Source organism: Moschus berezovskii, chromosome 27, assembly GCF_049115385.1.
Source record: "Moschus berezovskii isolate FMDL1 chromosome 27, NW_MosBer_1.0, whole genome shotgun sequence".
NCBI classification, from domain to species: domain Eukaryota; kingdom Metazoa; phylum Chordata; class Mammalia; order Artiodactyla; family Moschidae; genus Moschus; species Moschus berezovskii.
Window position 1 is genome coordinate 30,771,792 of NC_142486.1, and position 13,265 is coordinate 30,785,056.

The following is a 13,265-nucleotide window of genomic DNA, read 5'->3' on the forward strand; positions in this document are numbered from 1 at the left end:
TGATGGCCCAAAGTTCCAGACCAATGTCCATCCAGCTCACAAAGCCCCACAAAGCCAGGATATGGGAGCAGCTCCATGGCAGCCAAGTGGTCAGAAGGACAGGATGGTTCCCCTCAAGAAAAAGTGAGATACTAGGAATGTGAACATAACAGATGCCTTCCAGAACTCTCCTCCTTTTTAAATTTCCCTTTCCTACTCTGAGATCATTCTTTCCAGGCAAGGAGAAAACCCAGTGAGCAGGTGTAAATAAGCAAGCAGAAACCACCCCTGCTTGTCCGGGAGGGAGAACAGGCACCTGTGATCACTCTTTTCTTTGTCCTGGTCTCTGCTTACTGAGCAGAGTTGACCCAAAGACCATTGCAGAAAATGCTGCGGCTGCTGTGGGTGTTGGTTTTTGGCTAATGTTATCTTGTAAACCCAGACTCTTTGAGTCTTGCTATGATTTACTTATTTATTATTATTATTTTCTTTTTGGTCACATCATGCAGCATGTGGGATCTTATTTCCCTGGCCAGGGGTTAAACTTGTGCCACCTGCAGTGAAAGCGCAGAGTCTTAACCACTGGACCTCCAGGAAAGTCCCCAAGTCTTGCTGTGATGTCTAGTGCCTTTAGAAGCCGAGGTCGTCTACAGCAAGCCCGGGTGTGTTCATTCCTCCCCACCAGGGCTCTCTTGTCTGGCAGCCTACCTATCCAGAGCAATCCAGGGTGAATGTGTGAGGCTCTCCCTGAAGTCCAGGGAGTGTGGCCAGCAGGGAGAACCCTCAGACCTTCCCACATTCTCCATTGGCTCATGTTTCACACAAAGTCGCGATTGTGGACATACACGTGTCCTTGACTCCCCCGGGAAAACCCCGTGATGTCGTCCCTGGAGAAGCAGCCTGTCCTGCTCTCTGTTGTTGCTGTTTGTGTTGCTAAGTTGTGTCCAACTCTTTGCAACCCCATGAACTGTAGTGCGCCAGACTCCTCTGTCCTCCACTATCTCCCGGAGTTAACTCATGTCCATTGAGTTGGTGATGCTATCTTACCGTCTCATACCCTATTGCCCACTTCTATTGCCTTCAGTCTTTCCCAGCATCAGGGTCTTTTCCAGCGAGTCAGCTCTTCTCATCAGGTGGCCAAAGGATTGGAAAAGCTTTAGCTTCAGCATCAGTCCTTCCAATGAATATTCAGGACTGATTTCCTTTAGGATTGACTGGCTGGATCTCCTTGCAATCCAAGGGACTCTCAGGAGTCTTCTCCAACACCCCAGTTCAAAAGCATCTATTCTTCAGCGCTCAGCCTTCCTTATGGGCCAACTGTCACATCCATACATGACTACTGGAGAAACCATAACTTTGACCATACAGACCTCTGTTGAGGGTGATGTCTTTGCTTTTTAATATGCTGTCTAGGTTTGTCATAGCTTTCCTTCTAAGGAGCAAGCGTCTTAATTTCATGGCTGCAGTTACTGGATGGAAACGGGAGAAAACAAGACGCTGGGTCAAGGCCTGCATTAGGGCTCATGTGGCCACATCTGTGGGGATGCCAGCTCCACATCTGCCCCTGAGGCACTGGGGACACTTGGCCAGACCCCTTACCTTATTATTTTTAAACCTTATTTTAGTTGTTATTTTTGGCTGCGCTGGGTCTTTGTTGCTGCACGTGGGCTTTCTCTGCTTACACTGAGCGGGGCTAATCTCTAGTTACAGTGTGCAGGTTTCTCTTTTCACAGAGCATGGGCTCTAGGCACGCAGGCTCAGTAGTTGTAGCACACGGGCTTTGTTGTCCTGAGGCACATGGGATCTTCCCAGACCAGGGATCAAATCTGTGTGCCCTGTGTTGGTAGGAGGATTCTTAACCACTGGACCACCAGGGAAATCCCATGCTCACCTCCTTAGAGCCTCAGTTTCTGAATCCAGAACTCATTGGTAGTGGTTAAAATCTAAAACCTCAACAGTCTGGAGCAACCCACCATAGGGCAGAGACTCTATACCTCCGTGCATGCGAGCATCTCAGCAGCATGGTACAGAAATGCGTTCTCAGGATGGTGCTGAGTTTTGTAGAGAGGTAAAACTCTTAGCTGCCAGTGAACTTGACCACCCTTGGTGACTCTTGGCTGAGGGTTCCCCTGTGCTGAGATCATACAGGTCCAAAGTGACCACAGAGCACCCCAGTTTCAAAAGGAGTTAGAAATCACAGCAGGACTTAAGAGTCTTAGTTTACAAGGTAAATGCCACTTGCAGTGGTCTGATTTGCAGTTAGCTGGTCTGTCTGGACCCGTTTGGCCCGATATATAGTGTAGCATCAGCTCGAGCTGTCAGTCCGGACCACACAGTGAGCCGACTTTTGCTTTTGTTGGACACTTGAAACAGATTCCAAATTTACTGCTTTTCCGTCCAGTGTTTTATTTTTTTTCTTTGAAAATAGAATATTATGAGACTCACTGGGATTATATAACATGTTCTTGTGGATGTTTACCGACTTTTCTGAATTATGTTAATGTATTCAGTCTTTTCAAAATAAGGTTTAAAATAAAAGCATTCTGTGTGATTACGTTGCTTTTTAAATAAAGTATACTGAACATAAGTAAATGTAAAGATAGAATTTTTATGGTCAACCCTACCAGTTGGTCAGAAGACCTCGAAAATGTAAACTGGCAAACTTTTGAGAACTGGTTTTATATTCAGTGTGACCTGAGGAGAATTCGTGTCTGTTTTGAAGATTTGGACTATTCTGTAGAATTGTAACTGAGCCAGTGAAAGGACTTTAACTGTTCTGAATATTGCGGTCTGAGGCTTAAACAGAACGTTTTGAAACTCATTACCATTTTTTTGCATTTAATTGCATTTTTAAATATGCAGTTGGTGGCTTCCCCCTCATTTAGCTAGTACACAGGGGCAGACACTAGAAAAGTAATTATTTGCTTTGACCGCTTAGCACCATTGTTAATTATAAAATGCATATATTAATAGGCAAATAAAATCAGAGAACATACTTTAATTCTACCATAAATATTATCTTGGGCCAAGTAGTTTTAAGTTCAAGTCAGAGAAAAAAAACTTTACAAGTAATGCTTTTTCTAATGGAAGTCCTAATATGTTTTTTCATTCTAAATATCCATCATAATATCCATTCATCTGCAAGCATTTATTGTCTGCAAACTAAGTGCAGACCTTTGCTGGAAAAGTCATGTCTCTGCTTTTTAATATGCTGTCTAGGTTTATCATAGGTTTTATGATAAACCAGTTATAGCACTAGATGCTGTGGATGCAATAGTTAGAAATGAGAGACCAGCCCTTCCAAGGAGCTTGGAGTCTAGCAAGGAAAGTGCAAAACCCAGGATGGATAAGAGGTACTGTTGGTGCCAAGACCTGCAGGAAAAAGCTTAAGAAATGCAGGACAAAGCCATTTAGTTTTGAAACATGTTTTCCTTCTGCTGGCATCTTTTAGGTTATCTTGGTATTTTTCTCATTTTATAAAACTTCTCTGTGGGATAAACCACATTATAAGTAGCAAATGAAGACCTGTACCACTATTGAGACCATTGATTTTTCAGTCCTTCACTCTTGAGCCCAGCGTGACTTTCTTTGGCCCTCCTGACGTGGAGGCATCGACCTGCTGATGCAGTCCCCGGGAGCCTTGTTAGGTTTCAGCAGTTACTGTGAGAAGCAGACAGATGGGGTTGTGATGATACCATTAGAGCACAGGAGAGTCCCTCCAGCCTTTGGAACCGCTTGTTATTATATGTGTCCGTCCCTGTTTGGTAATAAGGGTTCTAACCAAAGAAACAGATAATGGGGAGGAATTCTTCCCTCAGTATGGAGTCTCCTTGAAGAGTTCTTTGTTTACTGACCTTCACTGGGGCAGCTGTTACATGATATCTCTTCAGTTGATTCAGCCTCAAGTCCTCTGTTACATTTTTATGTAATGAGGCAAGCCTGTGTTGTTCAGTTAACTGCTCAGTCATGTCTGACTCTTTGCCACCCCATGGACTACAGCACACCAGGCTTCCCTGTCCTTCAGCATCTCCCAGAGTTTGCTCAAACACGTGTCCATTGAGTCAGTGATGCCACCCAACTGTCTGGTCCTCTGTCGTCCCCTTCTCCTCCTGCTTTCAATCTTTCTCAGCATCAGGATGTTTTCTAATGAGTTGGGTCTTCATATCATGTGGCCAAAGTATTGAAACTTGGCTTCAGCATAAGTCCTACCAATGAATATTCAGGACCGATTTCCTTTAGGATTTGACTGGTTTGATCTCGTTGAAGTTCAGGTGACTCCAAAGAGTCTTCTCCAACACCACAGTTCAAAAGCATCAATTCTTTTGCTGTCTCGTATACAGGGTTATCATTTGCATCTTTCTAAATTCCATATATATGCGTTAGTATACTGTATTGGTGTTTTTCTTTCTGGCTTACTTCACTCTGTATAATAGGCTCTAGTTTCATCCACCTCATTAGAACTGATTCAAATGCATTCTTTTTAATAGCTGAGTAATACTCCATTGGGTATATGTACCAAAGCTTTCTTATCCATTCGTCTGCAGATGGACATCTAGGTTGCTTCCATGTCCTGGCTATTATAAACAGTGCTGCAATGAACATTGGAGTACATGTGTCTCTTTCAATTCTGGTTTCCTCGGTGTGTATGCCCAGGAGTGCGATTGCTGGATCATATGGCAGTTCTATTTCCAGTTTTTTGAGGAATCTCCACACTGTTCTCCATAGTGGCTGTACTAGTTTGCATTCTCACCAACAGTGTAAGAGGGTTCCCTTTTCTCCACACCCTCTCCAGCATTTATTGCATGTAGACTTTTGGATAGCAGCCATTCTGACTGGTGTGAAATGGTATCTCATACGAGACAGCAAAAGAGACACAGATGTATAGAACAGTCTTTGGGACTCTGTGGGAGAGGGTGAGGGTGGGATGATTTGGGAGAATGACATTGAAACATGTATATTATCATATGTGAAACGAATCGCCAGTTCAGGGTCGATGCATGTTACAGGATGCTTGGGGCTAGTGTGCGGGGATGACCCAGAGGGAGGATAAGGGGAGGAGGGAGGGGGGTTCAGGAAGGGGAACTCATGTACACCCGGGGCGGATTCATGTCAATGTATGGCAAAACCAACCAATATAATATTGTAAAATAATTAGCCTCCAATAAAAAAATAAATAAAATAGAAAAAAACAAAAGCATCACTTCTTCGGTGCTCAGGTTTCTTTATGGTCCAACTCTTAAATCTGTACATGACTACTGGAAAAACCATTGCTTTGGCTGTACAGACCTTTGCTGGAAAAGTCATGTCTCTGCTTTTTAATATGCTGTGTAGGTTTATCATAGGTTTTCTTCCAAGGAGCAAGTGTCTTTTAATATTGTGGCTGCAGTCACCATCTGCAGTGATTTTGGAACCCGAGAAAATAAAGTCTGTCACTGTTTTCATTGTTTCCCCATCTATTTGCCATGAAGTGTTGGGACCGGATGCCCTGATTTCTAGTTTTTGAATGTTGAGTTTTAAGCCAGCTTTTTCACTATTGTCTTTCAGCCCGCCTTAGCATTAGTTTAATAAGTGCTATACTAGTTTCCCAGGTGGCTCAGTGGTAAAGAATCCACCTGCCAATGCAGGAGATGCAGGAGACCCAGGTTTGATTCCCAGGTTTAATCCCTGGGTTGAGAAGATTCCCTGGAGAAGAAAATGGCAATCCACTCTATTATTCTTGCCTGGGAAATCCCATGGACAGAAGAGCCTGGCAGGGCTATGCTTCATGGGGTCACAGAGAGTCAGATATGACTGAGCACATACAGCACACTCTGCCTGGTATTGCTATTTTAAAGTTTGAAAAACTAGATTTTGGGACTTTCGTGGCAGTCCAGTGTTTAGGGCTCTGCTCTTCCAATGCAGGAGGCACTGATTCCATCCCTGGTTGAGGAAGTAGGATCCTACATGTTACACAGCTCCCCCCCTCAAAAAAAAAAATCCCAAACAAACAAAAAACAACTCTAGTTTTCAAATCAGCTCTGGCCGAAAGCAAATAAGAACATGTGAACTTGCAGTGTTGATCTTTTGAAATTTATAGATAAAGCAACCTTTCAGAAGGCTCTTCCTTCCCCCCATTTAATGTCATCTCCCAAGTTCACCTCTGCACATCCATTGTGCAGTGGCCACATTTTATTTTTAAAGTTAAAAGTGTTCCCAGGCAACTTATATTTGAAGTTGGAGGACCATTCCTGTTGGGACCAGAGTGACTGAATATGAAAATGAAATTGAAATTTGGAAATGATTCTGATGAATTGAAAGAGGGTCCATGCATAAAGATGATGTTTGCTACAGGTAACTGCAGGATAATCCACTTAGGTGGAAAAGTCTTCACTTCAAGGTAGAGAAGGCTGGGTTTCTGCAGATACGGCTGTGAAAGGCTGGAGAGTTAACAGGACCAGCGGCGTGGTGATTAGGAGTGGGAGACACTGTGCGAGTGAACAGCAGAACTGCTGACACGTGGAATTGTGGTTTCCCACGAGAGCTGGAAGATTCTATTTCATCTGGTTTGGTAGCCCCTCACCTTAATTTAGGGGCTTCCCTGGTGGTTCAGGTGGTAAAGAATCCACCTGCAATGCAGGAGACCCGGGTTCGATCCCTGGGTTGGGAAGATCCCCTGGAGAAGGGAATGGCAACCCACTCCAGTATTCTTGCCTGGAGAATCCCATGGACAGAGGAGCATGGCAGGCTACAGTCCATGAGATTGCAAAGAGTCAGATATGACTGAGCAACTAATATACACAAACACAGAGAGACACACACACACTGCCTTAAATTAGATGTGAAGGGCTGGGCCGAGGTCCAGATACAAATAGCCCTGGCCAAATGACTGTCAAGATTCCTTCCCCACTGCAGATCTCTGATTCTGAGATGAATGGGTAGAACTGGGAAATACAGCAAGATGGAATGCTTTGGCGTGCTTGGCGTCAGGCAGAGAATAAGCCATTTGTCCGGTCGTTCACACCGTCCAGGAAGGCTGATGTTCATTTTTCCCCAGCTGGGCAGGCGCAAACACGTGAATGTAATTCTGGTACAAGACAGACTGTGATAAGTAAAGCCTTAGAGGCACCCTTTGGAAAACCAAAGCCAGGATTAAGGCTGTGGCCAGGAAAAGGCTTTATCGCCTTCCTCCAACCTCTACAGTTCACCTTCCCCCAAGCCGAGTTCTCTGTTCCTAAAGGGCAGCAGATGTGTGTATGTACTGGTGTGTATTTTTATCTAACACCCAACACTGTGGGTATGCAAAGGGTGTGAATCGAATGAACGCAAGTCAAGTGAATCACTGTATCTTTCCTAGAGTCCTTAGCAAGTGGCTGGCACATGGTAGGTACTGGATATCAGTTTCTGGATTAGATGAGTAATCAGTTCACTTATTTAACACATCTCTATTGAATGCTTGCTCTGAACCAGGCACTGTTCTGGATGCCTGTGTTGCTGCTGCTGCTGAGTCGCTTCAGTCATGTCCGACTCTGTGCGACCCCATAGATGGCAGCCCACCAGGCTCCCCCGTCCCTGGGATTCTCCAGGCAAGAACACTGGAGTGGGTTGCCATTTCCTTCCCCAATGCATGAAAGTGAAAAGTGAAAGTGAAGTCGCTCAGTCGTGTCCGACTCTTCGCCACCCCATGGACTGCAGTCCACCAGGCTCCTCCATCCATGGGATTTTCCAGGCAAGAGCACTGGAGTGGGTTGCCATTGCCTTCTCTGGATGCCTGTGCTACATCAGTGAATAAAACAGACAAAAGCTTGTGCTTGACCTGCAAATAAGGAATAGGGACACATGGAAACATAAAGTTTTTATTATTTTTGATGATTCTTGTCTTTTGAAACTCAGGTAGCTGTGGATCTGTTTTATCGTTATTTTATTAGATTTTTAATTACACAAGTAATATGGGGCTTCCCAGGTGGCGTAGTGGTAAAGAATCCACCTGCCAATGCAGGAACTGCAGATGTGAGTTCGATCCCTGGGTCGGGAAGATCCCCTGGAGTAGGAAATGGCAACCCGCTCTAGTGTTTTTGTCTGAAAAGTTCCATGGACAGAGGAGCCTGGCGGGCTATGGTCCATGAGGTCACAGAGTCGGACACAACCAAGTGACTGGTAACACACAAAAAGCACGTGAATATGTTCTTTCTGTAAAGATTTAAAATCTATAATGTATCTGTAAGTATAATAAACTGTAACCCCCACTAGATCCATCTGTTGGGGTCACCATAGTTGAAGTATGTATGTTTTTGAACAACCTAGTCTTATATAAATGCCATCATTCTGTACACACTGTTCAGTGCCTTGCTTTTTCCCCTTGCATCCTCCAGGAAAATCCTTTTACGTTGATACACAGGGGCTTATGTCAGGCTTTTAATAACTGCATTGCATCCATGTGATTTCATTGCATTCCTCTCTCCTCTCAATTCTCCTTTGGAGTGATCATCTTAACAGTGCTGCCAGCAGAGGTTCTTCTTGTGTGCTCAGGTCAGCTGTCCTTTAGGCTTGAAGTCAAAACGGATCGGCTGGTTTGAGACCTGCTCCAGCACTTGCAGTGTGTGAACACCGGGCAGTTGGCTCTGCAGTTCCCGGGAGGACCCCTCCCAGGGATTAGCCACACTTTCTTCTGCAACATCTCTTCTGTGCAACATCATCTCTGTCCGCACTGCCTGCCACACCCTAGATCCTCAGAAAGTTTCCCCTGGACGGGAGCCCTTTTGTTCCTCTTACAGTAGGATATTTTCCTGTTGTTGTTTTTATAAAAGGGGCAATTAACTTAAGGAGAAGGCAGTGGCGACCCACTCCAGTGCTCTTGCCTGGAAAATCCCATGGATGGAGGAACCTGGTAGGCTGCAGTCCATGGGGTCGCACAGAGTCGGACATGACTGAAGTGACTTAGCAGCAGCAGCAGTTAACTCATGTTTAGTTCCTTGGCAGTATAATTAGCCTTGCATTGTTATTTTTATGTGCCTATACCAGGCTCTAAGAAATTCCATGATTTAAAGGCAATTTACCACACAACTTAATAGAAACATTTTAGGGGGGTTCTGTTTTGGATGCAGGAAAGTGATGTGTCTTGGTGGAAATACCACCAGGCCCTGGGCTGGGCCCGGCTGCTGACCTCAGCTCTTCTGGTAGGTTGTATGCAGGCTGAATATTTGACGGTGGCAACCTGGAGCAGTCAGCTAGCCCAGGACTCCCGGGATCCTCTGTGTCCATTATCAGTGCTGCTGAAAAATCCAGGCAGTCAACGACTATGCCTTCTGCTGGAGCTGATTGAAAGTGGTTTGAGCTAATCGACCTGATATTACTCATTAGCAAACTGAGAGCATCACTTGCAAAGTTGTTTCTGATGCCATTTGTTGTCTGAAGCAACATGATCGTCCTCCCACCCCCGCCAGGGTCTGCCATGGTGCCTCATGGCAGAGGCACTGTGCCTGCTGCCAGAGTCAGGACATCTCAGCCTGTGCTGTGCCCAGACCCCTTTGGCAGCTTGGTGAAGGCTCTGGATCACCTCTCACAATAGTGTTCTAAGTGCATAGAGTAGAATGCATGGAATATCACAGAAACAAATTATCTTGAAATACAGTCATCGAAATATCTTAAAATTTATTTGCTAAAGAAATACATGCTTCTTTGTTGATCTGTTATTACAGAACACAGTCTAATGGCGAGGTTAGTAACTACCATACTTTCAAAGTGGCGCTGGCTTAAGCAGCGTTCGAGGTATTGTTAACAGCTGTACTGGGATGTGAAAAGCCCTCGTGATTTCTGTTGGTTTCAGAGTCACAGGAGCATGAATACCTCTGTGGTTTTCTGCCTGACGTCATGGTAGGAGGAAATGCTGAATTTCGGTTAGAGGTCAGTGGAAATGTATTTCTTTTTCCCATGTAGGTGCACAGATCCCTGTGGACCCCAGATTGAGCCCTTATCCATGTATACTCATGGACACGCTCTTGTCTGACTAGTTATATAATTGACCAGAGTATAAACTTGATGGCAGAAACTGTACCTTTAATTAAGGGCTACAACACTTGTTAGTTGTAGCTAGGAAAATGTGGACATTTGATTAGTCCTTGAAATGAAATGAGCTGAATAACAGGAGCTAGTTAACAGTCATCTTTTGATTAAGGGGGAAAAAAACCAAAACGCTTTCATATGCTTTCTCTCCAGTGTTTGGATCAAAAACTGAAATTGAGGGAGTCTTGTCTTACTTGCTTGTTTGTTCCAGGAAGCATTTGAGAAGGCTTAAAGCAGACAGAAACAGATGATGGGAAAATATAAGTAAGGAACAACCAACCAGGTCTAGGGAAAATATAAGTTCACACAGGAAGTCAGGACTGGAGGGAGGGAGGCAGGTCCTCAGGGCTGTTGTGGTTGATGAGATGGAGGGTTAGCCAGACAGAGGGGCTTCCCCCCAGGTGGCTCAGTGGTAAAGAACCCGCCTGCCAATGTGGGAGAAGCGGGTTCTATCCCTGGAAGATCTCAGGTAGATCCCCTGGAGAGGGAATGGCTACCCACTCCAGGATTCCTGCCTGGGAAATCGCATGGACAGAGGAGCCTGGAGGGCTACAGTCCTTGGGGTAGAGTCAGAAACAACTGATACAGCTGAACACAGGCAGAAAAGAAACTGTTATCAAAGAAACAAAGTCATACCTATGTCTAAGAGGATCACAGCTTTTTCTGGAACATCTTGGATGGATTTTATTTAAAAAATTTTTTAAAATTTATTTTTCTGTTTGGCTGTGTTGCATGGCATGTGGGATGTTAGTTCCCCAACCACAGATTGAACTCACACACTCTGCAGTGGAAGCGCAGAGTCTTAACTGTTGGGCCAGCCTTTGCCCAAACCAACGTCTGGGTGGGCGACCCTGGGACCCAAGCACCACGCCGACAGATGCAATCAGCAAGAGGATTTTATTGAACGTTTGCGCAAACGGGCCCTCCGCATCAAAGGCGAGCTGAGGACCCCTAGCAATAGTTACTGCTGCTAAGTCACTTCAGTCGTGTCCGACTCTGTGCGACCCCATAGACGGAAGCCCACCAGGCTCCCCCGTCCCTGGGATTCTCCAGGCAAGAACACTGGAGTGGGTTGCCATTTCCTTCTCCAATGTGTGAAAGTGAAGTCGCTCAGTCGTGTCCGACCCTTAGCGACCCCACGGACTATAGCCTACCAGGCTCCTCCATCCATGGGATTTTCTAGGCAAGAGTCCTGGAGTGGCTTGCCATTGCCTTCTCCGAGTTACAGACAGGTTTTAAAGCCCAAAATTTACATAATTAGCATATCACACGGGTATACAGCTCGGGGACTTTCTTAGCGAAACGTGAGCCTCCAGGGTGGGGCTGTTTTTCTTTTTTCCTTCCGCAAGGTGCTTTTGGTTGCTCAAGTCCCAGGAACTTGTGAAAGTGTGAGCAAATGTTTGATTGCCCAAGTCCCAGGAACTTGTGAAAGTGAGCAAATGTTGGATTGACGTTTACGGGGCGGGGGGGGTTCATTCCCTCCTCTTGGTGTGGACAGATTTTAACCCTAAAATCTCAGAGAACTTCTGATTCTGTGGCTTTTAAGGCTTGGTGTTGCTGGGTTAGCCCTGAGTCTGGTCCCCCCACACTGGTAGAACAAGACACCCGCAGCAATGCAAAAGCAAGAATGGGGCCCATTTCTAGCTCGAGCTAGGGCTTTTAACATTTCCCCCCTTTTCTGTTGTTCAAACGGAGGAATCTTTTTCCGTGGGTAGAGTTTGATCCAGGGATTTTTATACAGCCTTATTCAAAACAATTTTAGGAATCTTTACTTAAAAACAACCTTATCTAAAATGGAGTAACTGGTTTTACGAGCAGCAAGCAAAGTACAGAAGCAAAAATGCATTACAGAAGCATTAAGTTTTACATTAGGTTACAGCGTCTAATCTGAAATCACACCCATAATATCATTTTTCAGGATATCTGGGAAATAGTTACTTCCCAGGATGTCTGAACCATAGCTACTCTATTTTGACTTTTAATAGTAAATTTTTTTTTTTTTAATAGCCAAAGCAGATGTCACCACTAATGACGTCAGTGTTTTTCTAGGTATGAGAAGATGCAAGAATTGGAACTCATAAAACCTTTTTTTGAAAAGATCTGACTATCTGAAGGCCTGTTCTGCCAGTTTTTTTTCAGAGCACAGAGTGCCTTATTCCTAATTTTCACCCTGAACTTCTTTCAGGGGGTGTTGCAGCAGCTTGCAATGGTCATGACGTAATCTTTGTAGAGGCAGTTGGCAAGTACCAACTTCCAGTCAGCAGGGTCCCTTCATAGCCACATATCTGACCATGTGACACCATTTCATGGCCATTGTGTCCCGCGTTGCTGGGAAGGCTCATTCCCAGGTCTAGGGAAGCGATGGGCCACTCAGTGTGCTAAAATTGGACCAGGCCTTGCAAGTAGCAAAAGTCTCTGGACCACTGTCTTACTAGCCTCCTGGTCCAGGAAAATATTTTCTCTTGTTGCCAGAGTCACATTATTACAATTATTGATCTCATATGGGACTGCATATCAGCTTTATATCACAGGCTCAGTGAAACAAGTGGCATAGAAAATAATATAGCCATAGCTAGCAGTTATTAGTAAAATAAGAATTATAAGCCAAGAACTTTTATTAGATAAAGCCTGGTATACCCCAAGTCACCTGACTTCATTTGTTAAATGACTATAGCCTGGTGTTAATCTCCCGGTTGTATATTATGGAGCATCTGACCTTTATCTGAAGATTGGTTACTGAGATAAGCCTTAGAAACTAACCTAGAGTGTCTTTTTTAATAACTTAATTAAATCTTTTAGCAGTATCACGTAACAAGGAACTGTTTCAGCCGTGAGTCTTAGTAAACACTAGACATTAACAAAACTAGAAACTTAATTTAACAATTTACAAACTTAATATTTTATGATTTTTCATTATGGAGCCATTAACCCTGTAGCCAGGAAGGCTTTAACCCATCAAATAAAAAATGAGGTTTGTCAGGGGGCTGAGAAAAGCCAAGCAACCATCTTGGATTTCCCATAGCCCTGACTCTGATTTCCAGCTTTTTTTTTTTTTTTTTTAATTTAGAAGCAGACTTTTGCCATGGTTTAAGGACATTAGGATGGCACAAGTCTAACAGAGTTTTTGTATAAGCAGAATGAGCTTTTACATGTCTACAAACCCGACAATTGGATTAATTTCTAAAACTAGCATAGGATCAGGCCTATGGTAGAAAAGCATTTGATTTATATGCAGAGGTCTAAGAAGT

General features: G+C 44.4%; 1 protein-coding gene across 3 annotated transcripts in view; it reads left to right on the plus strand.

Moving 5' to 3' along the window:
* Window positions 1-13,265, plus strand: part of CPPED1 (calcineurin like phosphoesterase domain containing 1) — a 147,635-nt gene that overhangs the window by 24,822 nt on the left and 109,548 nt on the right. The gene's annotated exons all lie outside the window — the stretch shown is intronic.